We start from the raw sequence: 26,494 nt of genomic DNA, 5'->3' as shown, positions 1-26,494 counted from the left end.
AAGAATCAGGAGCTAACCAGGTAGTATGGTCATGGACCATTTTCCTTCATTGTGTTTGAATGTAATTTATAAAACCCTACTAAGCGTTTTTAAAAACACAGCACAGTTTTCTCTAATACTTGTTTGTCAGACTTTCTTGTCCTCTTTGTATGCCGAGGAAGGGGATGATCTTTGTGGGGAAAGCGGTTAAGTATGTGCTAAGCCAGCAGACATTCCCTTGAAAGTTTATTAGTTAAAACATTGAACTGAGCAAGAGAAAGAAAGATATTTACCAAATGTGATTCGAAGGACAAAGAATCCCATCTTGCTGGAGTGTGTCTGAAAGTGTACCTTTATGCTCAGTTTGTTTGCTTTAAATATGGGCTTTGGACTGAACTGAACTGAACTGTGTTTGCTTTTCAGACCACAAGGCTAGAGGTGGTCATGAAAGTCTCTCAAATCTGATTGCTAATCAGGAAAGCTGTTTGCTAAGAAAGGCAGGCCTGGTTGGAGTAGAAGTAATGACTGATGCACAGATAAAGCCAGGGTGCCTTTTAAGTATCTTTGGACTTGTGTCTCGATTTGCTTTTCTCTTAATTAAAACCCCTAGACACAGGCCATAGGTCAAAGGAGATAAGTCCTTTAAACTCTCCCAATAATAATTACTCCTTAAGTTTTTTTTTTTTTAAGATTTTTATTTTTTTTATTTTTTTATTTGACAGAGAGAGATCACAAGTAGACGGAGAGGAAGGCAGAGAGAGAGAGAGAGAGAGGGAAGCAGGCTTCTTGCTGAGCAGAGAGCCCGATGTGGGACTCGATCCCAGGACCCTGAGATCATGACCTGAGCCGAAGGCAGCGGCTTAACCTACTGAGCCACCCAGGCGCCCCTAAGTTTTTTTTTTTTTTTAATGAAGATTTTTATTTATTTATTTGAGAGAAAGCAAGAGCACACCAGCAGGGAGGAGGAGCAGAGGAAGAGGGAGAAGCAGACTCTCTGCTGAGCAGAGAGCTCGATGTGGGGCCCATCCCAGGACCCTGAGACCATTACCTGAGCCGAAGGCAGAGGCTTAACCCATCGAGCCACCCAGGTGCCCCTTTTTTTTAAGGAATGTAGACAGTGGTGCTCTGGAGAATAGACCCATGGTAATACCACTTATCTATATGTATTTCAGTCTCTAATACCTGATGTTTCATTTTTAAAAAACTGGCAAAGCCTTGTATTTTTGCTAGATTCAGAAGAATTTTACTAACTTCTTCTTTTTCTTAAAATGGTTTGATGAGGGGCGCCTGGGTGGCTCAGTGGGTTGGGCCGTTGCCTTCGGCTCGGGTCATGATCCCAGGTCCTGGGTTCGAGCCCCACATCGGGCTCTCTGCTCAGCGGGAAGCCTGCTTCCTCCTCTCTCTCTCTCTGCCTGCCTCTCTGCCTACTTGTGATTTCTCTCTGTCAAATAAATAAATAAATAAAATCTTTAAAAAAAAAATGGTTTGATGAGTAGCTCATCAGGATCAGTAATATTTATTTTTGTCTTGTCTTCCTTTTTGTGTAGTTTGTGTACTGATATCTGTCCCTCTTATACTGAGTCATGTCAGGAAATATAATTCCCATGTTTTAAGGTACTTGAACCATAGTGTAGGAATTGTAATCTTTAGAGAAATTAAGGAGATAGTTTCCGAAATAGTGTGTTTATCTGTATGCAATTGATTATGTTTATAATATAGAAAAGTCTGAAACAGTACGAATGACACTGGATATCATGAGAGAAACTGATATTACCTTCAATAAATACTTAGTTCCCACAAGCACCTGATACTTTAAGAACTCATGGTAACTAGTGTCTAATATGGCGATTACAAACTCAGATACCTACCAGGACCTGACAGAAAAGTAAACAAGTGAACTGGAGTGTAAAGTGGGGGGGGGAGGGTGTAGTTACCACGTGGCTATTCAAGAATGAGGGTCCAATCTTGCCTGATGTTTCACTATTTCAAGAGAAGGCAGAAATGTGGATTTTTATGTGACTGCTTCAATTTTTAAGTATGTCGGCAATACATTTATGATAATTAAAAGCTATTCTTTCATTCTTTGCTATGATGTTTTTTTCAGTTAGTATTACAGCTGCTTTTTATATAGTAGGTGGCGTGGGGCTAAAAAGTGTGTGGCATGGCTCCTGTTTTCTAGGGACGCACTATCTAGCTGGGCCAGTATGATGGGGAACAGTTGGCACCGGTGGTCGATGCCTCAGGAACCCCAAGGCGGGTAGAAGTCTGTATGAGCTTGACTGTCTCAGGAAGACTTCTTAAAGGAGCTAGCATCTGCAGTGAACCTTGAAGGGCCTGCATCTTGAGATTAAGAACAGTGGAGAGCTGAGGTGGAGCTATGGGAGGGTGTGAGGTCTTGGGCAGGCATAGGCACACAAGGAGGAGGGCTTTGGAGCAGGTCTGTGTTCTGGAAAGAGACCCACGGGGCAAGTGATGCAGTGATGGGAGAGTGTTCTGAACTCCAGTCCTGCTGCAGTTTGTAGGAAAAAGAGAGAGAGAGGAGGGGGAGCATTGAAGACAGGGGGAGCCAATTCTAAACTTTCCCAGCCATCTAGGAATGAGGAGCGGGTCTGGGCTGGGCTTAGTTATTATCAATGAAAAGGAAGAAATGGAGACATGTTTTCCAGTCCATTGGAAAATCGTCTTGACTTGGCCTTCAGAACGTATCCATTGTTGCCATCTTGACCCAGGCCATCATTCTGTCTTGTCTGGATTATTCCAGGGACCTCCTAGCTGCTTTCCTTCATTCTTTCCTTTCTTGCCTCTCTGTACTCACAATTTTCATCTTATTTTACTTTTCCTTCCCTGTCCCTATGTTCATCTGTTTCGTTTCTTAAATTCCACATACAAGTGAAATATATGGTATTTGTCTTTATCTGACTGATGTATTTCGCTTGGTAAAATACCCTCTAGTTCCATCCATGTCATTGCAAATGGTAAGCTCTCATTCTTTTTGATGGCTGAGTAGTATTTTGTTGTCTGTATACACCACATCTTCTTTATCCATTCATCTGTCTGTGGACATCTGGACTCTTGACATATTTTGACTACTGTGGACATTGCTGCTATAAACATTGAGGTGCACGTGCCCCTTCAAATCACTATATTTGTATCTTTGGAGTAAATACCTAGTAGTACGATTGCTGGGTCATAGGGTAGCTCTATTTTTAACTTTTTGAGGAACCTCCACACTGTTTTCCAGAGTGGCTGCACCAGCTTGCATTCCCACCAACAGTGTAGGAGGGCTCCCCTTTCTCCACATCCTTGCCAACATGAATTTTGTTTATTTAATGATCTGTCTCCAGCACCTAGAATGCTTCCTGCTACATAATACTATCTCAGTAAACCTTTATGGATTTAAGGAGTAACATAGTCAAACTTGAACAATAAAAATAGGTTATAAGGTCATAAATTGTTAGAAGGCTTAAATTGAGGGCCCTTGGGTGGCTCAGTTGGTTGAGCCACTGCCTTTGGCTCAGGTCATGGTCCTGGACTTCCAGATCGAGTCCCGCATGGGGCTCCCAGCTCCTTGGGGAGTCTGCTTCTCCCTCTGACCTTCTCCTCTCTCATGTTCTCTCTCACTCATTCTCTCTCAAATAAATAAATAAAATCTTTAAAAAAAATTTTTCAAAAAAAAGTCTTGAGATTAAAATCATATAAATGATATTGTTTTGGTATTTCTTTTAAAAAGGGCTTTGGCGATCCTTTAGATATAGGACTTTACAGTATTACATGTAGCTAATGATATTCCTGACTATGCACCTGGTTTGAAAAGAAGTCTTGATCTCAGTGTTATTTTTTAAACCCGTTTTGATATCAGGAGCAGGCTGTACAGATGAGCACAGCAATAGGTAATCCTTCATGCAAAGATGAGAATGCCTATGTGAAAAGGCACATGTGAAATGAGTGAAAATGTGTATTTTTTTTTTTTTACACTTGCCTTTCATTATGATGAATGTCAAGTGAATGTCCTGATTTTTTCCATGTTTGGATCTTTGTTGCAGTACAAATTGCTTATTAAACGTGGACTGGCAGCTGGTGCTTAGAAATCTTTTGGATATGCCCCTACCCCTACTTTATGACTGGATTTGGTAGGTAATTAAGTATTTCATAAAGGGATTAAAAATTATGTGTTGCTCTTTTTGATCATCAAAATCAGAATGGTGTTGGGACATTGTTGAATGCAATATTTTTCATGAGGAAAGGTAGTTAATTTTGAAAAAAAGGTGAGAATTTCCTGTCTATTAAGTCTAGCCTCTGGCACTAGTAAGAACAAACAGAAATAGGGGCGCCTGGGTGGCTCAGTTGTGACACGTCTGCCTTCGGCTCAGGTCATGATCCCAGGATCCTGGGATGGAGCCCTGCATCAGGCTCTCTGCTCAGTGGGGAGCCTGCTTCGTCCTCTCCCTCTGCTTGTGTTCCCTCTCTCACTGTCTCTTTCTCTCTGGCAAATAAATAAATAAATAAAGTCTTTAACAAAACTGTTTTTAAAAAAAGAACAAACAAATAGAGCTTTGCCATGGCCGTTGTTCTGACAGAGTCAAGGGCTCGATTGTGTCCTCTCCTAAATCTTAGGTTCAATTCCTAACCCGCAGGACCTTAGGATGTGGCTCTGTATTTGAAGATAGGATCTTGAAAGAGGCAGTGAAGTTAAAATGAGGTCACTTAGATGGACCTTAGCCAGTTGGACTAATAGGACCAGGAAATTTGGATTCATCCAGACAGAGGAAAGACCATGTGAAGACACAGTGAGAAGGCAACATCTATAAGCCAAGGAGAGAGATAAAAACAACTTTGCCAAATGTTGGTATTGACAGCATCTCGGACTTCGAAGTCTCCATGTGTAAGCCACACAGCCTGTGGGCGTTGGTCACGGCAGCCTTAGCAAACAAACAGAAGCAGAAGCCAAGACTGTTCCAGGAGATCTCGTCTCTCACCCAGCGTCTGCATTCCCATCTTCCTGGACGTTTGGGAGAGGGTGATCTTGTGGCATTCCCAAAAGAATGTCTGTCTGAATGCTCGCCGGCTTGCCAGGCAATGACAGTGGTGATTCCTTGGCACAGTCATCATTGCTGGGGCCATTTTTGTTGGAAGCTGAGTGCCTTGTCAGCATTTTCATCTCCCTCAGAAACTGAGTGAAGAGTGAGATGAAGGAGAGGCGCTTCTCTTACCTCTTCCTGCGACGTGATGCATCAGCTTTCATTGAGGAGGCCAGGCCCCAGCTCAGTGGAATGTCCTTTGGAGATGGGATGGCTCTGTGGAGGGCCATCTCTGGTGGGAACTGGACCATGGACGTGAGATTACCGGGTCTCCAGACACGTCCGCTTCCTGGGGAGACTGTCCCTGGCAGCTTGGAATTTAACTGAAGCCCAGTTTCATCCCTGGTTTTCACAGTCAGTCTGAAGTCTGCTGTTACTTATAGAAGGAGCTAGAAAACAAATTCTTGAAGAAGCAGAGCCGAGAGGTCTTTCAAAGAACTTTAGAATTTTTCACTTCACGTTTTGGTAGATCTGTTTTCCAAAGGGGCAGGGCAAGCGGAGTCTGCAATTAATTAGGTGATAATGAGTTTTGTTTGGTTTTGTTCCACATCTCCTAGGCTTGGAGAAGATGAGGGGCATAAATGTGGAGAACTTTCCTTTTGAATTCTGTCTTTTTTTTTTTTTTTTTAAAGATTTTATTTTTATTTATTTGACAGAGAGATCACAAGCAGGCAGAGAGGCAGGCAGAGAGAGGAGGAAGCAGGCTCCCTGCTGAGCAGAGAGCCCGATGCGGGGCTCGATCCCAGGACTCTGAGATCATGACCTGAGCCGAAGGCCGCGGCTTAACCCACTGAGCCACCCAGGCGCCCCTTGAATTCTGTCTTGATCAGATTTCTGGGACACCTGATATCAGGATATTTAAAACATCCAGACACCTGAAGTGAAGTGTTCCTGTTCTCTCCTGTGTATCTAGGGTCAAAGAGACATGTTTGATGTTAAAATTACACCTCTTCCCTATGTTAGGTCGACTCTTGTAAGTGATAGTATGAAGAGTGCTTCTTCAAATTCCTTGTTTTCATATATTGCTATTATGTGAGAGAGATGAGATTGTTCTGATAATTGAGTGAAATTTAAAATTTCTGCTTCCAGTCATGACATAGCATGTTTTTACCTACTTTATCTCTTTAAAAATTTTTATTTTTAAAAATTTTTTCTCTTAAAAAAATTTCAATTGACTATATTTGTGTGTGTGTTTCCTTTTTTTCCTTTTAAGTTTTTATTTTAATTCCAGTGAGCTAACATACAGTGTTATTATTAGTTTAGATGTTGAAATCACGTGTTTTTGTCATGCCATCTTCTGGCCTGGCCTTTTCAGCAAATTTGTGGCTCATGGGGACAGATGACCCTAGATCCTAGCAGCACCTGCAACCCAAATAGTTCTCATTCCAGGGCCCATACAATGGGGTGTGTTTGAAAGTATTTGAAAGCAAAGTATAAGCAACACATTGTACACTTAATCATAAAACATTATGTGGACTCTAGATGCCTTGCCCCACAGCCTGGGAAACTACCCTCTTCTTTATATCCTAACGTTTTGTGACAGTTCCCCTTCTTGTAAAGGAAGAAGAAGCTGGATGAGATTTCTTCATGAGGATGGAAAACGAAGATACTTAGTTGAGGAAAAAAATGCTTACCACAGCTTGTGCTTCAAGATGACCCAAATCTGGGTAGGAAAACAGTCAAGTAGAAGAGGGTTTAGTAATGTTTACTCACCCAAAAAACTCGATCTGGCTTATTGTTCTTTAACAAATGTGATTATTCCATGCTTAATTAATTGTCGAATATCCAACAGATTCATGGAGCAGAATGTATTTTATCTGTAGAAAAAAGCCACCCTTAGGAATGATTTCAATCAGGGGTCAGCAAACCACAGCTCAGAGGCCAGATCTGCCCTCCTGCCTGTTTTTATGTGGCTCGTGAGCCTAGAATATTTTTCACATGTTTCAATGAAAAAAAAAAAGAAAAGAAGCATATTCTTTGAAACCTGAAAAGGATATAAAATTCATCTTTCAGTGCCATAAGTAAAGGATTATTAGACCACAGCTCTGCTGATTCATGTATGTATTGTATCTGGCTGCCACCATGCTGTGACAGCAGGGCTGAGGACATGTGACTGAGATTCTGTGGCCTGCAAAGTGTAAGTTATTTACTGTCTGCTCCTTTATTGAAAATCTGTGCTGCCCTGGTGTAAACAGTCATTTAAATTTATTCCTATTTTTTTGTTTGTTTACTGTGTATCTGGTGGGTTTCGATGTACAGTATGGAAACCTCAAACAGGATGGCAGGTTTTCCCATCAACTCACCTTTAATTTATACAGAATTCCTTCTGTGGCATCCCCGAAATATACAACCGGTATTCAGTGAGCGCTGACTGTATGTCACCCGCTGCTGGAGGCAGTCAGCATGAGCAGTAATCCTTACTGACAGGGCCTCTCTCTGGGACCAGGCATCCTCATGGGAGGAGATGGACCATAGACAAATAAATATGCAATCTATCAGGGTAATAAGCCCAGTGAAGAAGAATCAAGGGGGGAGAGAGAGAGAGAGAGAGAGAGAGAGAGAGAGAGAGAGCTGGAGGCAAGAGAAGGCTGCTTGAGCGGTGGTGATGAGCACAGCCCTCTTGGGCGGTGACAGGTGAGCAGGAATCCGTGACATGCAGCGACATGGAGACCCAGGAGGTGGCATTCTAGGTGCAGGCAACTGCAAGGGCAAAGGCGAGAACCGACTTGGCGCGTTCCAGAAACAGTAAGGCTGCCCTCCGGGCAGGAGCAGAGCGAACAAAGGAAAGAGTGATACCAAGACGCAGCAAAACAAATATGGGGGTGGAGTGAGGGGGAGGTCAGGAAGGGTGCTGTGGGGCGGAAGGAGGACTTAAAAATAGTCAGTTCCAAGAGAGATGGCAGGGTTTTGAGCAGAGACCTGACTTGATCCGACTTACGTTTTTAAAATGCTCACTTAAACAAGCGGGACCACAGTGAACGAAAAAGCTTCTGCGCAGCAAAGGAAGCAGTCCACAAAATGAAAAGGCAGCCTACTGAATGGGAGAAAATCTTTGCAAATCACGTCTCAGATAAAAATGTTCCTATCCAAAACATACAAAGAACTCCTATGACTCAATAGCTCCAAACCAAACAATCCAATTAAAAAATGGGCAGAGGAACCGCATAGATGTTTTCCCAAAGAGGACACACAGATGGCCAATAAGTACATGAAAAGACGCTCCACATCACTGGGAATCAGGGAAATGCAAAGCAAAAGCAAAATGAGATATCGCACCTGTTAGGATGACTTTTATCAAAAAGACTAGGGGTAATAAAGGCCAACAAGATAGTAAAGAGAACTTTGGAGCACTGTTGGTGGGAACGTAATTGGTGTAGCCATTATGGACAGCAGCATGGAGGTTCCTCAAAAAACTAAAAATAGAAATAAAAATACCATCCAGCCCCACCTCTGGATTCATATCTAAAGGACAGCAGGATCTTGAAGGGATCCAGCAGCCCAGACCCGGAAGCAGCCCAATGGCCCTCGATGGGTGGAAGGATAAAGAAGATGTGGTGTCAGTATCCATAATGGGGTATTAGTCAGCGGCGAGAAAGAAGGAAATCCTGTCATTTGCAACAACGTGGATGGCCCTTGAGGGCACTGAGACAGAGAAAGACATGGACTATAGAGTATCACTCATGTGGAATCTGTTTTTTTTTTTTGGTTTTTTTTTTTTAAGTCAAACTCAGAGCGGGGAAGGGGTTTGGGGTGGGCAGGGAGTGAGGAGGCGAGGGAGAAGTTGGTGAAAAGGTCCCACCTGTAGCCATAAGGTGTGTAAAGTCTGATGATCTGGGTAAAACACAGGGACTATAGTTGATAATACTGTACTGTATATTTGACATTCATGGAGAGAGTAGAACTGAAATGTTCTCACCAAAGAAAGGGGGAGGGGTTAAAAAAATAAATATGAGGTGACAGAATGGGGTGATTAACTAGATGGGGGAATTCCTTCACCGTGAATGCATACATCATATCAGCACGATGTACACTTTAAATATCTTACAGTTCTGTGTGTCAGTTATACCTCGATAAGGCTGACTAAAGGGATCACTTAAGTTCAAGGATATTTCCTCTACTGTGTAATTTATGGCTTATGATGCAATTTAGGGATTAAAACAAACAAACATGTCAGTATAGCAGCCAAAACGATTAGCTATAAAAGATCCCAAAATACTGTGGAGTGACTCTTCTTTGACATCATGGTGTAAGGCTGTTTTAAAAGTGGGATCAGAGCAGTAGTAGTGATGGACACTGTCTTCTTAGATGAGCATTCAGATGTTTTAGGTCTCCGTATCAGTCTGGGTCCCATCAGGAAACAGGTGGCACATTCAGATTGGGAACTTGGGCAGGGTCTAGGGGAAACACTAGGATAGTGTGGGGCTCTGGGGGTAGAAGCAGCCAAACTCCTTCCACTTGGGACCTGAGGGCTTAATGGAGGGAGCAATTATAGGAAAACTGAGAGCTCTGTGCAGGGGTTCACCCGACAGGACCTGTGACCTGACGGGACCCTGCGGGGAGAGAATCATTCTTCTTCCTTCTGCTCTCCTGTGGGTGCCCACCCACCCGTGGGAACCTCTCCACTGGGCAGAGCCAACCAGGAGCCAGGGAACAGGGGAGCCTATTACTAAGTGGGTCAGTGTCCTCAGCAAAGAACAGAGTGGAAAACAAAAGAAGGAGTGGAACGTTGGGTTTTAGGAGATACCCCAAGATACTTTTTATGAGTTCTGGTTCTCTCTTGCTTGCCCTTCCCCACCCTAACTCCACCCAGACACACCACAGAGGAGCACATGCAAATGTACACACACACACACACACACACACACACACACACACCCTAAATCCCCTCTGGTATTTTGTGATCACTTTTCTGGGAGGGCAGAGAAGCAATTTATTAACTGAAATCTGAGGACATTCTATTTCTGTGCTGTTTGGGTGTATAGCATATGCCTTAGGATGTACAGGGAAGGGTTTGGATAACTCTGTATGTCCCATCTTTCATTCCTGATTAAAAACAAAACAAAACAAAACTCAAAAGCACATGTGTTACTGATGGTAGAATTAAACATTTTATTTTATATATATATATTTTTTAATATTTTATTTATTTATTTGACAGAGATCACAAGTAGGCAGAGAGGCAGGCAGAGAGAGAGGGGGAAGCAGGCTCCCCACTGAGCAGAGAGCCCAATGCGGGGCCTGATCCCAAGACCCTGGGATCATGACCTGAGCCGAAGGCAGAGGCTTTAACCCACTGAGCCACCCAGGCGCCCCATTTTATATATTTTTTTAAAAGTCTCTTTATTATAGCTGGACACGGAAGGAAAAATACCGAGGCAGAAATTTAAAACCTTGGTGAGCTGTATTTCAATTTTGGTTATTCGGGTTAAAAACAACGCAAGCATTGAATTTTAGCTTCTTTAATCCAGATGGTTTTAGTTTCCCACCGTTGGACATAGTGAAACTTAGGAGACACAGAAGTACCATTCAGTAAACTGCTTCTTTTAGCAACTTCTGTGATGTCCGGGTGCTCTAGAAGCCTGGGTTTCCTTTGAGGCAGGAACAGTTAACTCTGAATCAATCACTCTCTGTGCAAGGTCAGGGGCTTTTTATTTCATACAGGGGGCAGGGAAGAATTCTTTTTTCATGATTTGACCTTTTATAAATATTTGACTTTTCATTTGATTTAGGTTCTGAGAGTCTTACGCTCTAATAAAAATGGTCAACGTGGGGCGCCTGGGTGGCTCAGTGGGTTAAGCCGCTGCCTTCGGCTCAGGTCATGATCTCGGGGTCCTGGGATCGAGTCCCGCATCGGGCTCTCTGCTCAGCGGGGAGCCTGCTTCCCTCTCTGTCTCTGTCTCTCTCTCTGCCTGCCTCTCTGTCTACTTGTGATCTCTCTGTGTCAAATAAATAAATAAAATCTTTAAAAAAAAAAAAAATGGTCAACGTGGCCAAGAAGTCTGTGGGGGAAAAAAATATGCACTAGCCAGTTTTAGGTGTTATTTTCTTGAGTGTAGTTCCTGTAAGAGGAATTCAAGCTATATGGATGGTAAAATGAATTTTTCTTCTCCCCCTTTTCTGGAATCTTGATGAAAACTGAGACCTGTGGCGCATTCCTGAATGTTCTTGGCCCCACGTTGGAGGCCTAGATGAGGACTCGTGGGGGAAACAAAACTCTATTTTCTGTTTATGGTTATCAGCCATGTTGTAAAACATCAATGTAATTTCTTGTGCTTTAAGGTCAAGGGAAAAAAAGTCATCTTGAACTTGCCCATTAGTTTTCAAGAACCAGAACAGCATATGTTTTTGTTTCATGGCTTTTGCCCACGGGTAAGCTGTGCGGTGGAGGATCACTCATGTGGTCATGGGCCACTGGATTTGGGGAGCCCCCACTGTGTGAGGCATTGTGTTAACACTCGGGAGGGAGAGGCATGAGGGAGGCAGTGCCCTCATCCTGAGTTGGTTTATATAATTCTGCTGGAAGGTTGGATGCATGAGTAGATAATGGCCTGCAGAGAAAGACAGACTGCCTACAGGATGCGGAGACTACTGTGGAAAATTACAAGGCAGGAGAGGTCCTGTCTTTCTGGCTGCAGAGAGTAAAAACACAGCTGGCACTGAGCCAGGCCTGGAAGGATCCCGAGTGGAACAGATCAGTGGTAGATTTGAAGGAGTTCTGACTTCAATTATAAGCTTCGATTTTCCTCATCTATAAAACGGTGCTGTCTTTCCCAGCCATAGCACAGTACTTTTACAAGGCTAAATTATAAAATGCACCACAAATAGTAAAATACTCTTAATGCTGTTACTTACCATTGTGCTTAGTAGTGTCAGACAGTGTCTGTTAAATATTTGCATGTCTGAGACGCTCTTCTGTAGTTTTCCAGGAGGGTGATCTCACAGAGAGTTACTGTTACTCATGGTGACTGATTAGGCTGGCTCTACTCAGGAAGGTCTTTTTGTGTGCGAATCCAGCAGATCTCATAAATGCAGTGGAGAGAGTCAGCTCTCAGAGTGGGGAGAGGTGCCTGGACGGAGAAAGGCAGACTTCCTGTCATTAGGAAAGAACCATGTGTGGGATGGTTAAGTGTGTTAATGTGCAGATAGATGCTTGAAGTCCTGGGTTTGAACTTGGGAATTAGGACTCTGTGATTTTTTTTTTTTTTTAAGAAAATAAGTATCAATGCTTTATCTTTATTTTTATTTTATTTTTTAAAATTTTTTATTTATTCATTTGACGGACAGAGATCACAAGCAGGCTGAGAGACAGGCAGAGAGAGAGAGAGGAGGAAGCAGGCTCCCAGCTGAGCAGAGAGCCCGATGCAGGGCTCGATCCCAGGACCCTGGGATCATGACCCAAGCTAAAGGCAGAGGCTCCAACCCACTGAGCCACCCAGGCGCCCCAGTATCAATGCTTTAAAAAAAAATTTTTTTTTAACTTCTTAGAGTCTTTCTGAGACTTGAAGAACTGAATTGGTTTAGAGAAGGAGGAGATGTGGTAAATCTCTTCCTGGGAATGAATAAAATGTTGTGGATTAAGCTGGAGAGCTTGGAGCCTGAAACGTGTTGGGGTCGTGTGAGGAGAGGCATATAAATGCATGAGATTCACGCCACACACTTAGTCAGACATTCTAGTTCCACGTCACTCCCCAGATAGACCCCTTGCATGCCTTCCCTTTGCCGAAGAGGGCTGGACCACTCTTTGGCAATTTATTTGCCAATCCAGAAAACCAACCATGGTCATCCTCTTTTTTCCATTTTTAAAATAGACCTTCTTACTATTATTATTTTTAAAGGTGTTATTTATTTATTTGACAGAGAGAGAGAGATCACAAGCAGGCAGAGAGGCAGGCAGAGGGAGAGGGGGAAGCAGGCTCCCTGCTGAGCAGAGAGCCTGATGGAGGGCTCGATCCCAAGACCATGAGATCATGACCTGAGCCGAAGGCAGAGGCTTAACCCACTGAGCCACCCAGGTGCCCCTGAAATAGACCTTGAATTTTAGAATATTTTTAGTTTTACAGAAAAATAAAGAAGATAGTACCCAGTTCAGTACCCTCTCACCCCATTTCTTCATTGTTAACATCTTATATTACTACGGGACATTTGTTACAATGAATCAGCAGGTAGCAACGAGATCAAAGTCTATAGTGTGTTCAGATTTTCCTAGTTTGTACCTGGATCAAAAACTGCCCCTTTTTGCTCCCTGCTGTGTCCCATCACTGTTGCAGATGGTGGTGGCTTTCCACTAGTTTTGTCTGTTGAGTGAATAAACAAATCAGATGCTCTTCCTGCTATTAAGCTGTTAGAGTGTGGCTGGGAAGGATCCAGTCACTGGGCAAATGACACACGCCATAGTGTTTGAGAGTTTGGAAGCAGAGAGGCATACGTCTGAATGAAGCCCGCCACTGCCCGTTACTACCCTTGTGACTTGTACAAGTCATGCAGCCTCTCAGACCCCCGTTTTGGCACCTGTGAGAAAAGGGTAGTAGCAATTCCTGTCTCGCTAGGGTAGGAATAAAGTGAGTAGATGAAAGAATGTATATGGGTGTGTGGAGAGCAGGGCTTCCCACATGGGGAGCTGTTGGTCAGTGTCAGCTTCAAGTTCGACCATGCGGGATAGACTGTGCCAAATGTGGTGAGGAGTCAGGAATCAGTGATGTGTAAAGGTGCAGGGCGTGGGGGTGGTGGTGGTGGTGGTTAGGAACCTTTTCCTGGGAAAGGCAGCATTTCAGATTGACGTAAAAGGATTAAATCTGCTCTGACCAGAGGCACAGTGACCTGCGAAAGAAAATGCCAGGTGGAGAGACTATAATACACAAAGGTACAGAGAGTGGGAAGGCTTGAGAAAATGTCTTCTCAAGAAAATTATTTACTGTAGATGGACCATAGCATAAGGTGGTAGGACAATAATTGGACAAGGGAGATAAAACTGTAAGGTCATAAATATTTTTGACTGATATATAAATCTATTAATTTTTATTTTTCATTTTTAAAATTTAAATTCAATTGATTAGCATATAATATATTATTGGTTTTAGAGGTAGAGGTCAGCAATTCATCAGCCTTATATAGTATCCAGTGCTCATTATGGACTGACATAAATTTAAACTTTTAAAAGTTTTCAAATATAGAAAAAATTAGAACGGACACCACAAAGAACATCCATGGAAACTCCATCTAATTTTATTAATAATAATAATAATAATAATTTTTAAAAGATTTTATTTATTTGAGAGAGACAGTGGGGGGAGACCCCAGACAGGTGGGGAGGAGAGGGAGAAGCAGGCGTCCTGGTGAGCGGGGAGCCCAACGTGGGGCTCAGTCCCAGGATCCTGAGCTGAAGGCAGATGCTTAACCCAGCTGAGCCACCGAGGCGTCCCTAACTTTAATAATTACTAACATTCTTCCCTATGTACTTCATCTGTATGAATTTTCATAGGTTATCTTCCATTGAACCATTTAAAAATAAGGTCTAGATATCATGACATTTTACCCTGGAATACTTCAGCATGCATCTCTAAGAAATAAGGAAGTTGCCTTACTGAATATCAATAAATAAATTTAAGTTTAAATAAATTCAGATTTCCCCTATCAAGATGATGACTCTGATGTCAGTTTTGGAATCTCAAGTGATTGCAGTTTTAAATCACTCTGCTTCTGCCTACTCGCCTTGGGTAGACCAGCACTGGACTCACAGAATTCAGTAGAGATACAGTGACACGCTATTTTAGGCTGAGCCCAGGGTCGAAACTTCCCCGGTGTGAAAAGGCCTCCTGAATGGTTCTGTGTAGACATGCAGAAGTGATTTTTGGTTCCACTGTCCCGATGAGCCTTTTGGACACTCCGTTCCCATCCCTATGGGTAATGTCACAGTGAATTTCACGGTATTTCTGGAAGGCACAAAGTCTGTCGGGGCCGTGGGTGGAATTGTGGTACTAATACCTGATGCTTGCGATGGGATAGTCCTCCCTGAAAGTTGGAAGAAATTGGAAAGCAGAGGAGGCAGAACCTTGTGGGTGCTGGGCGCTGGGTCTTCTCCTTCAGTTTTGGCCTCACCCGGAGTCACAGACACCTATGACTGGGCAAGTGTCTGAATTATTTTAAGTCTTGGGGTAGGTGTGTGAAATGTACCTCCCACCCCTGGCTGCACTTTTACGACTCACAGAATATACCCTGGCCAGCACTGAGACTCTTAGACAAGAGAAGGAGACGGGTATTGGGGAAAGTTTTCCTCCAAAGGGGCACCCTCTCATTGCCTTTTCCTAATGACACCACCTTGTTACACTGTGGAAGTGGGGCTCCTCTGGGGACCATTTCTTTCCACCTCACTGGCAGGTGCACAGTGAGTGCTACTTTAAATGATTCCTCTGAGCCTCGTAGTGGAACCCAGCCCGCCATGCCTCTTCTGGGGGAACCCTATTTCCACCTCTGTTTGGACTTTGATGCTGTTCCATTGACCCACTTGGAAAGATTGAGTATGTCGCGCCTGCTAGTTTTTCCTTCTGTCCTTAATTTGGCTTGCCTTTTATTGTCTTCCAGCTGAATGGATTCTTTCTCTTTCTTTTAAGGGGAAAGGGACCTGAGAAAAACAGTGCTCCCGGTGGTGACTGTTTTTTTAAGGATCATTGCTGTTTTATGTAAATCTAAGTGTTAAAATGAGGAGATAGGGAATTGCTAATTCACCAACCTGTTCTCTCCCCAGTCTAGCTAGACCTTTTAAGTATATTTGTGGCTTAAATAAAGATATAGCCATGCAGAGTGGAAATGTCCAAATGTACAGTTTTTAAGTGCAATCGTATATATGGGATTTAAAATTTTATTTCCATCAGCAAGAATCATGATAAAATTCTGGGAAATTATAGAAAAGTGGAAAGGAGAAACCCAGAGATAACTAGCGTTGACACTCTCTGAATTTATGTCTCACTATTTTAATCTATGTGTTACATCTTTCTAAATGGGCAGACTTTCACCGTAACTGTCTAGAACTTTTTGCTACTCAGATGTGTGGTCTGGAGACTTAGCGTCCTTGACATCTCTTGGGAGCTTGCTAATGCAGAATCTTGGGCTCTACCCCAGAATCATAATTTGTATTGAATGATTTGGAAGCTCTAGAACACTATACCCAGGGCAGCAAGTGAAGTGGATACGGCTCAGAGAGCTGAGACCTGCGCTCTCCGTTCTTCTCCATTTCCCCTGTCACGCTTCCTTAAAATAATTTGCCTCAGTATGTGCTGCTAAAGCTGAAAACGAGGTCCCGTTCTTTTCTTTTCTTTTTTCTTTTCTTTTCTTTTCTCTTCTTTTCTTTTCTTTTCTTTTCTTTTCTTTTTTCTTTCTTTTTTTTTTTTTCTTTTTCTTTCTTTCTAAGGCCTAGCAACCCTGTCAAGAAACTGCACTGTCTTACACATAAACATTTCATTCAGTGAACATTTGTGAAGGGCCTCCTGTGTTCTGGGATTGCACATGGCAGTCGCAGCCCCCGCGGGTAGGGCTTGTGTATCCTGCAGGAGAAGCATACGGAGGGCAAGGAGGAGTGAGTGGTTGCTTCCACAGGGGTAGACGCTGTCAAGAAAAATGGTCTCTGATCTGAGGCTTGAATCCATGAACATGAGTTATGAGTACTGCTAGGCTCTCATGAGAGCACAGAGTTGGATGAAATGGGTCCTTTCCTTTGAGGATCATCCGCTTGATTTATGGCGAGGGAATGAATGGTGTTGTAACTAACAATACAAAGCCCCTTGGTGTTAAGGTAAAACCAGAAGGCCAGGTCTGAATGTCAGCCTTACCACTGTGACCTTGGACTGATTGTCTCACCTGAACATCCGTCTCTTCTGTAATGTCGGGATAAAAGAATATTTCACAGACTCACAATGATTTTTCTTTTTTTTTAAGATTTTATTTATTTATTTGACAGACAGAGGTCACAAGTAGGCAGAGACACAGGCAGGGAGAGAGGAGGAAGCAGGCTCCCTGCTATGCAGAGAGCCTGATTTAGGGCTCGATTCCAGGACCCTGGGATCATGACCCGAGGCGAAGGCAGAGGCTTTAACCCACGGAGCCACCCAGGCACCCCTCACAATGATTTTTAAATGAGAGAGCGTAGCAAAGCGCTTGCCTACAGTGGGTGTGGAATTGATACTGTGTGAGAAAGATATTAAGAAAGTGCCAGGTGAGTACCATAGACAGAAATTGTGAGGAAGAACAGAGGACAGAGAGGCCATTTGCCTGGAACATGAGAGACTGTGGCCAACATTGCCTCGAGGGTGTGAATGAGTGAGAGTGGGTGTGGGGATGGGCCACAGGAACCCAAGTGAAAGACAAAGCTGCTGTTTTGAGACTGGATAGATGAAGAAAAGGGGTTACAGAAATGAGAGATCAAGTTTGGTGGGGAGAATTCTGTTTCAAACCCATTAAACTTGGGGCAGCTGCGGAGAGCTGTGATTCTGGAATGCACGTTTGTTTGCTTCCCTGGCTTGTTGCTCAGATACGCCCTGTTCTAGGCTTGTCCAGGGCTGGAGATGACCTGAAGTGCTCAGCCTTCCCTTTTCAGGGTCTGGTCAGTGCAGAGGGACTCTTTCTGGCTCAGTGGAAATGGCCGCACCCACACGGGTTTTCTCACCAGGATGGGAAGCAAGGCAGAATTTGGAAACCTTGACCTACCTCTTCTTCCCAATGAGTAGAGGAGAATGGATCTTCCCTGTTGCTCATGTTTACCCACTGTCATCCTCTTCCTTGGGTTTCTTTTTCATTTTCAATCTTTTTCCTCCCAACTAGTGATCATCAGTTAATTGCTACAGAAGAGAAATGAATTGGAAGGTAGGCTAACAGCTCTGACACCAGAGGACTAGATAGATACCTGTCTGTGTCTGTTTCCTTTCAACTCATTTATGATCTCTCTCATTATACAGAGAAGATGCAGCCCACAAGTAATCGTGGTTACTGGTTCTTACAGGTCACGGCTAGCCTGCCATATAAAATGCTAGCATTTTGCCAGATTTTCTCTATCTCTGTCTCTGTGTCTGTCTGGCTTTCTACACATCCACATACTTTAAATAATTTTTACTGAACCATTTGAGTTAGTTGTAGACATCATAGCCTTCTTGTTCTAAGTACTTTAACACATATCTACCAAGGACCAGAATACTCTTCCACATAACCAATTTTATCCTTATCACCACAAAATAGTATCTAATGCATAGATAATATTTGAATACTTCCTTAATTTTCCCCCGTTATTCCAATAACGTCTTTTATAACTATTCCTTTCCTTGTCTGAGAATCAACAATCATTCATTGAATTTTGTCTCTTTAGGTTCCTTTAATCTAGAGCAGTGTCCCCGTTTTTGTTGTTTTTTTTTTTTTAAGATTTTATTTATTTATTTATTTGGCAGACAGATCACAAGTAGGCAGAGAGACAGGCAGAGAGAGAGGAGGAAGCAGGCTCCCCGCTGAGCAGAGAGCCCGATGTGGGGCTCCATCCCAGGACCCTGGGATTGTGACCTGAGCGGAAGGCAGAGGCTTAACCCACTGAGCCACCCAGGCGCTGCGTTGTTTTTTTTAATCATTCATGGCATTAGTATCTTGGAAGATTTCAAGGCAGTTGTCTAGCGGAAAGTACCACAATCTGAATTTGTTTGATTGTTATTTATGATGAGATACAGATTAAGCATTTTGACAGACATATGACACAGTGATTGTGGAGACACATGACATTCAATTGTCCCATAATTGATTAATTGATATGCTATCGCTTGGGCAGAGTGATCTTCCAGAATTTTCCATTATAAAGACACCCTTTCCCCTAGGCAAGTGATAAGTCATCTGTGGGGTAATACTCTGAGACTGTGTGAGTATCCTGATCCACAAAACCCTTTCCCTAATGGGTTTGAGCATCCATTAATGATCCTTGACTGAATCAATTATTGCCCTGGTGGTTGCAAAGTGGGATTTTCTCTTCCTGCTATTCCTTAGGTGTTTTATTAGCTGGCATTCTTTGTAAAGAAGAGCTTCCTGCTATCCCCTATTTCATGAATGTCTGTGGATTTCTGGTTCCTTTTTTTTAAATCAGTATGTTCTAATTCATTCACATCATTCTTGTGTTTTTGTTTTGTTTTGTTTTGTTTTGCTTTTGTTCCAGCTGTCCCGTTTGGCCAATGGGAGCCCCTTTGAGGCGGCTCCCATGTCCCTTTGTCATGTCTGCATTAATATGTGAGCATTTCCTTAGTTTCTGGCATAGTAGGATATTCTCGGCAATTTTGTGCTGTCCTTGCTCCAGGCCTGGGCCCAATTGTTTCTGGAATGAATGAAGGTATTTAGAAGCCAAAAGCTAGGTGCTCAGGCTTTTCTTGGAAAATGCTCATGATCTAGAGGAAGTTAAACATCAACAGTCATTTGTTTAAGCTCTCCCATCCTCCAGTGTCTGCTAAAATATTCTCATGGAACCATTGGGGTGTTTAGAAGTTGGAAGGAAAGAACCAGTTGAAAGGAAGAGGCCATCGAAAGTTAAGTGAAGGTCTTCTGGCTTTGGACCGGAGGTGGCACAGTGAGGCGAAAGGGGAAGTGAGATGGTGCCAAAGACCGATTTAAATTCTGTTGGAATTCTGCCCAGGGAGTGGCTGGAGAGCCCCAGGAAATAATTCCTGCTTGTGTTCTAGGTAGACTCTGAAAATTGGTTGCCCCTTTTTCTCTATCCTGTAATGCTAAGAGAGTATATTCCCCCGAGCTATACATATGCTAATTCTTTTTTTTTAAAGATTTTATTTATTTATTTGACAGAGAGAGAGAGATCACAAGTAGGCAGAGAGGCAGACAGAGAGAGAGGAGGAAGCAGACTCCCCACTGAGCAGAGAGCCCGATGCGGGACTCGATCCCTGGACCCTGGGATCATGACCTGAGCCGAAGGCAGAGGCTTTAACCCACTGAGCCACCCAGGCACCCCCCCACATATGCTAATTCTTAGAGCAATTAAAAAATTATAGTTTCCATCCTGCGATTCCTAAGTGCTCTGTATTTTCAGGATCAGCATATGTTATACAGAGATGGATGTATATTTCAGCATGGCCTTTAACAATTAAAATTCATACTTTGTATTTTGAGTACTCGCAATTAAATATAATACCTGACTTGACAGGTGATCATAATATTTGGTTGCAGATTATTGGGGTGCACATGTGCAGCATTTTAGGTAGCAACTTGTGAGATTCAGAAGTCAAGAATTTCCATTATTTTCCCAAGTAATCAGCATGCATTTGATAAGATGATGAAGCTTCCGAGAGGTATCTTGAATCGACTGATTTTGGGGGGAGCTCAGTATGTCCTCTGTGCTCTCTTTTTATACCTAATAGCATAATCTAAATGTTCATGTTGCCTTTTCTAGTCTTCAAAGCAAAACTCGAAGCCAGTAGCTTTCGTTTCCATCCAATAGGGAACCTATTGAATATGCTTGAAAATGCGGAAGCAAATTTGAAACATAAGGGTTTTGTTTTTGTCTGGTTTCCATCAAAGTCAACATTGGTGGAAGTGGGAAAAAAACACAAATCAAAAATATAAAGACTACTATGTGTATACTTTGTGCAGCAGGAATATATATATATTTTTAAAGATTTTATTTATTTGAAAGAGATCACAAGTAGGCAGAGAGACAGGCAGAGACAAGAGAGAGAGGAGGAAGAAGGCTCCCCGCTGAGCAGAGAGCCCGATGCGGGGCTCGATCCCAGGACCCTGGGATTATATCTCCGAGCCGAAGACAGAGGCTTTAGCCCACTGAGCCACCCAGATGCCCCAGGAATATGGTTTTTATTCCAATGTGTATATGCTGAACGTTACAGATGCTTTGTGGTTTTATGATACCGAAGCGCACACACTCCCACAAACACTGACTTTTAATTCTCAGTCCATTCCTGAGAATGGAGAGTCATATAAAGGCAACTGTTCTCACTAGTTCCTGGGTGTGCGTTCTGCCAGGAAGGTTAAACTGAAAACGGAAAGGAACACGTTATTTAAATGTGTGGCGAACTGAGCATAGGTGAGTGAACCCAGGTGTGTTGTGGCCTCATTGTCCCAAATTGTCCTTTGACTCCTGAGTACCCTCACCATTCATTTCTTTTGTGACACGTCTATGTGTGTGATCAAACAAAGTGACCTCACAACGAAGGAGTCAACCATTTTTGGCCAACGGACAATTTTCAAAGTCAAGTTTTGTGGTTATTGGGAAGATTTTGATATAACTCAGATCTTTTGGAAGCCATCAAGATCAGCCTCTGTCTCTTCGTACTTTCTATTTAAAACTCACCAAGTGGAGTGTTTATTCCTATGCCCAAATCCATTGCCCCTTGATTTTCTTTAATCTTGATCTTGTTTGAAAGGCGCTTTATACAGAACACAATTTCTTCATTCAGAATGAAATTTCTTTCAGACATTAAGACAGCTTGTATACAATTATATAATTTTTAAAAAATCCTCTTTTATCTGGATTTTACTAAATCCATGACAGTTTTAGCCAGTAAAAGCAAATTGTATTTTGGCTGATGTAATGGATTTATATACTTTGAATGTCCCTTTTGGGACTGTATTTGCCTTGAGTTGTCAGATAGAAAATACTTGGAAGGGTTCAGTCATGACGCTGGATCTGTTAATGCTTGTGAAAGAAGCTTCTGGTGTCCTTGTTCTTGTGCTAGACTTTATTGGCTGGATTCATGCGTGAACTTAAAGTGGGAATAAAAAGAGGCTTTTCCCATCAAATTCTTTAGTTCTGTTTTTGTGTAGCATATTGTTATTTGTGTGTGTGTGTGTATTTAAAGATTTTGTTTATTTTATTTTTTCTGGGTGTGGTGCATAAACAATGAATTTTGGAACACTGAAGGAAAATAAAATGGAAAAAAAAGACTAAAAAAAAAGATTTTATTTATTTGCGAGAGAGACAGCACGAGCAGGGGGAGAGGCAGAAGGAGAGGGAGAGGGACAAGCAGACTCCCCGCTGGGCTGGATCCCAGGACCCGAGATCATGACCTGAGCCGAAGGCAGAGGCTTAATGACTGAGCCACCCAGACGTTCCTTAATCTATTGTTATTTGTAATTGTAAAAGTAGATGTGGTTATTGTGAGAAATCTGGGTACCACAAGAAAATGCAAAGAAACTAAAGAGTATTCTACTCTAATTTCATTTTCTCTAATTAGTAACTATACAAATGTTGACTCCCCCACCTTTTTTTCTAGCTATAGATACTTTTAAACAAAGTTGGGACTATACTGAACATATTGGTTTATAGTCTGCATTGCAAATGAACACTGCTTAGAAATATTTTCCCATTTTTAAAAAAAAGATTTTATTTATTTATTTGACAGAGAGAGAAATCACAACTAGGCAGAGAGGCAGGCAGGGGTGGGGGGAAAGCAGGCTCCCTGCTGAGCAGAGAGCCCAATGCGGGGCTCCATCCCAGGACCCTGAGACCATGACTCAAGCTGAAGGCAGAGGCTTAACCCACTGAGCCACCCAGGCGCCCACATTTTCCCATTTTATTAAATGATTTACGGATTTAGAAAAAAATGTTACCCATTGTTGGGCATTTATATTTTTAAAATTGTTTAAAATCATTATTACTTATCATAGGAAAACTTCTTTGTACATATACATCCATACTTTTTATGCGTATCTTGTACTTTTTAAATTCAAATTCAAAGTCTGATTTACAATCAAATACTGATTATACTATTTATTTCTTAACCACCTAATATGTGTAAAACTGTGTTACAATTTTTGTTCAGTTCCTACCTTACTTTTTTAATGTATCACTGATAAAGCTTTCTGAGCTTTATTTTTCCCATAAGTGCTGTGGGTTTTCCTGCATGATTTTGCGTAGTATGGTGGGTCTTTGATAAATTCAAAGTCTTTTGTAATTCACTGGTTTCAAGGAGTGAAAACTAATTCAGTTCAGTTTGTCATTTCCAGTAATTATAGTTAAGCCTTCTTGCCTGCCAGGATCTGTCTTTATACTGCTATCATCTTGATCTGTACAGAATGGGGTGGTGAAACCTTATTTATTGAACACCATTAGGGAACTTCTCATAAAGAAAGTTTCATGTCATTCGAACTGTCCCTTAAGTGTCTACCCTTGAGCATTATAAGCATGTGAAGGAGAATCTTTCTCAAATGTTGCTGTCCTCTTTGACATAATGAAAAGCAATTAAAATCACAATTTACACCCTTCTGGTTCAAATCACAGCATCTTTATAAACGATAGTTGTCATATAGTCAGTTCTGCTAAAATGTGAGACAGGTGTTTCTAAGATCTACCATGCTATGCAAAATCATGTAGGAAAAGCCACAGCACTTATGGGAAAAATAAAGCTCAGAAAGCTTTATCAGTGACACATTAAAAAAGTAAGGTAGGAGCTGAATAAAAATTGTAACACAGTTTTACAAAAGGAACTGAATAAAAATTGTAACACAGTTTTACACATATTAGGTGGTTAAGAAATAAATAGTACAATCAGTATGACACTTTACCTTGACAAAATCCTCATGTTTTCTTGCAGACTGAGGCCTTCCAAAAGTTGCAGGCTGTGAGTTATTTGCAATGGTGAAATTAGGGTTCCCTGAAATCAGAAGGGAAGTTGGGGCACCCTATGTGGATGGGTTAGCTCTTAGCACTGGTGGACACTGGGGTCGCCCGTAGATGTTGGAGGCGTGGGCTTTGAGCATCCCGCGTGTCTTAATGCAGCTGCGTTCTGTCTGGGTGCAATCTTCTGCTATTACCTTGGGTTTCCTGCAATGAAATCGTGCATCAGCAAATGTGAAATTCGAGTGACTCTCGGATTGTTCACTCATATAGCAATCTTGGAACAAACACAAACCTTAGAGCAGAACTGAGTGTACCGAGTGGTAAGACGGTGATGTCGAGGGGATGTTCTTCTGGTCTCCATCCCTAACAGATTGAATATGTGTAGAACACTTCCAAGAAGAATCTGGCGTGCAAGTGAGCATCGTGTAAAGGTTGGCAATCACAATGACAGTAATAATAATGAGTGATGCCTCTCGATGTTTGTGGGATTCTGTTTGTCAGTTATGACCATCTCCTCTAACAGTGCTTCTTGGCTCCCTCTGATTGACCTATTTCTCAAGCTCTTCTGGCATTTAAATGAGTTTATCAGGCTTAGAATTACATCTAGTGTAAGGCCCAGCATGGGAGAGCCTGGGGGTGGAGGGGGCGTGTCAACTTTCCTTTATGGTTTACCTTCAGCACCTGTTTTACCTACTCAAACTTTGTTATCTCATACCTATGTATTCATTTGTGAGATTGTTGGGAAGAAACTTTGGTTTCAAGTAAGGATATTATCATACAGAATTTTTGGATTTTCTCTTTGATTAGAGAAAACAGCTCACTTCTCATTCCCACCTGCAAAACTGAAGTGTGCTTAAATGAATCCATGAGAAGGGTGCTTACAAGTTGTGGGTGATTTTCTTTAGGTTGTTACTGGTTCATTTCTATTTACAACCATTTCTTTGCTTGTGAGATGAGCTCATCTTTGGAAGGTGGAGCAGGCAAGTGTGACTTTAGGAGACCTTCCTTCCCAAGTCGCAATATAATTAGAAGCCCAGATCCTCCCTCAGTTATTTTTTTATGGCTCCCCGAGAAGGACATTTTTACTGTGAATGGTTGCCAAGAAGCCTTTGCTGGATCCTCCTTTAGTGATTTTAATAAGACGATGGATCAAAATACCTTCTTGATTTAGCAGGCCTTGTTAGTATTGTTCTGAAAGAAAAGTAGCTAACATGGGGTCATCATTTAGATATTCCAATGAAATCTGTATCTTAATTATGCAGAGAGACCCTAAATAGCAAGGAGGGGGGGGTGTCTTGATTTTTAATTTCAGATCTGACTTTGGATTTTAACTTTTTGTCTCTGCACAATTTTTAGATATTTGTGCTGCTTGACCTCACTGAGTGATTGCTATTAATTAACAAGACTTTGTGGGAAAAGGGGATTTGCCTTCTGAGCTCTGTACCAAAGACCTGGGAAAAAAGTAAGTAATTTTCTAACTTGCTTTAAAAAAGAAAAAAATTCTTGTTATTTATACTTCTCTCAGAAAGTTAACAGTGTAGGGGTATGGCTTTTCTTTCATTCTTCCCTGGCTTTGTAAGTTTTATATGCTCTTACAGATTTGAAACATGGAGAGGAACTTGAGAGACCTTTTTTTTTTTTTTTTAAAGATTTTATTTATTTGACACAGAGAGGGAGAGATCACAAGTAGGCAGAGAGGCAGGCAGAGGGGGAGGGGGAAGCAGGTTCCCCGCTGAGCAGAGAGCCCAATGTGGGGCTCCATCCCAGGACCCTGAGACCATGACAGCTGAGCTGAAGGTAGAGGCTCAACCCACTGAGCCACCCAGGCACCCCTTGAGAGACCGTTAAAAAAAAAAAGCCTTCTAAGAGATTAGGATGACAGTCTGTATTGTGGCACATCTTTGGGTTTCATAAACTGAGTCTTCAAGATTGTGATAAACCTTTTATCAGGTGTGAAGTAAACAAATTAAATTATAAAGGTGAAGTATTATACTAGGGCTGCCAGGAAAGTGAATCCAGTTTTCTGAGCCTCAAGTGTTTTAGACTTTTAGATAGGTTCTTTGGTTCTGAAGTTTTAGAATAAGAATGAAATCCATTTGGCTCTTTTCTTGTCTGGAAAAGAAAACAAAATATGTAATCGTCTGTTCAATAAGTCTCTCATGTAGCTTGGTCTTGGAAGAATTGATGTTCCTTTCAGTTTTACTGTTTTATAGCTTTTTGTTGGTACTCTGAGGTATTCTAATTAAGACATTGTGTGAATGGTTTTGCTGTCTTTTTGAGAAACTTGCGTGGGTCTGTAAAGTTGTTTTATTCCCTGATCTTTTTGAAAAGGTAAAATGGGCCTTGAAGATAATAAAGTCAGTCCGCTTTGTTGTAGAATTTACGTGGAAGTATGAATGGCCCATAAGAATGTAAGCAGAACAAAACATACACACGTACACGTACACACACACAGAGAGATACACACACACTCTTTTTTCTGGCATGTTCTGGAAACAGTATCATTGAGCATAGGAACCGTGAGTCCTTAAAATTCCTAGGTAGTTTCCTAAACTTTGTATGCCTTGTGGCTTAGGCTTCATCTACATTTCTGACCATACAAATAAGTTAAAATGTGTCTAAAACAAAACAAGGCAGGAGAGAACTCTGCTATAGAAGTTCCATAGAAGTATAAATAGTAAGATCAGATTTCATTGTCATATTGTACACACTCTAAATTTGCTTTTAATCAAGTTATGTATTATTAGATAATAATTATAATAAGGTGAGGGTCATGAATTATGAAGCCTTTTTAGGTTAAAAAAGATGATCGTACTGAAAGAATATTACATGCACACATGCA

The 26,494-nt window shown here is 42.0% G+C and overlaps 1 protein-coding gene and 1 long non-coding RNA gene across 14 annotated transcripts in view; one reads left to right on the top strand and one right to left on the bottom strand.

Annotated features, from left to right (window-relative positions):
* The window catches only part of LOC125093666 (uncharacterized), a 36,984-nt gene extending 25,021 nt beyond the window's left edge, over positions 1-11,963 (bottom strand). Inside the window, exons 1-2 of the long non-coding RNA XR_007125311.1 lie at positions 11,910-11,963; positions 6,771-6,874 (exon numbers count right to left, since the gene is read on the bottom strand). This is a non-coding gene — a long non-coding RNA (uncharacterized LOC125093666). The remainder of the gene's footprint in view (positions 1-6,770; positions 6,875-11,909) is intronic.
* The window catches only part of APBB2 (amyloid beta precursor protein binding family B member 2), a 370,851-nt gene that overhangs the window by 85,396 nt on the left and 258,961 nt on the right, over positions 1-26,494 (top strand). For 10 of the 13 annotated variants that reach the window (XM_047719169.1, XM_047719175.1, XM_047719167.1 and 7 more), the window contains one exon: positions 25,009-25,114. The exons of 2 other annotated variants lie outside the window; for them this stretch is intronic. The gene's annotated coding sequence lies outside the window, so the exon portion shown is untranslated. Of the gene's footprint in view, positions 1-7,070; positions 7,195-25,008; positions 25,115-26,494 lie in introns of all 13 variants that reach the window. One more of the 13 variants, XM_047719163.1, reaches the window with a different exon arrangement.

This window comes from Lutra lutra, chromosome 2, assembly GCF_902655055.1.
Source record: "Lutra lutra chromosome 2, mLutLut1.2, whole genome shotgun sequence".
NCBI classification, from domain to species: Eukaryota; Metazoa; Chordata; class Mammalia; order Carnivora; family Mustelidae; genus Lutra; species Lutra lutra.
Note: the sequence above shows the minus strand (reverse complement) of the source record. Positions and strands in the feature narration are given on the sequence as shown.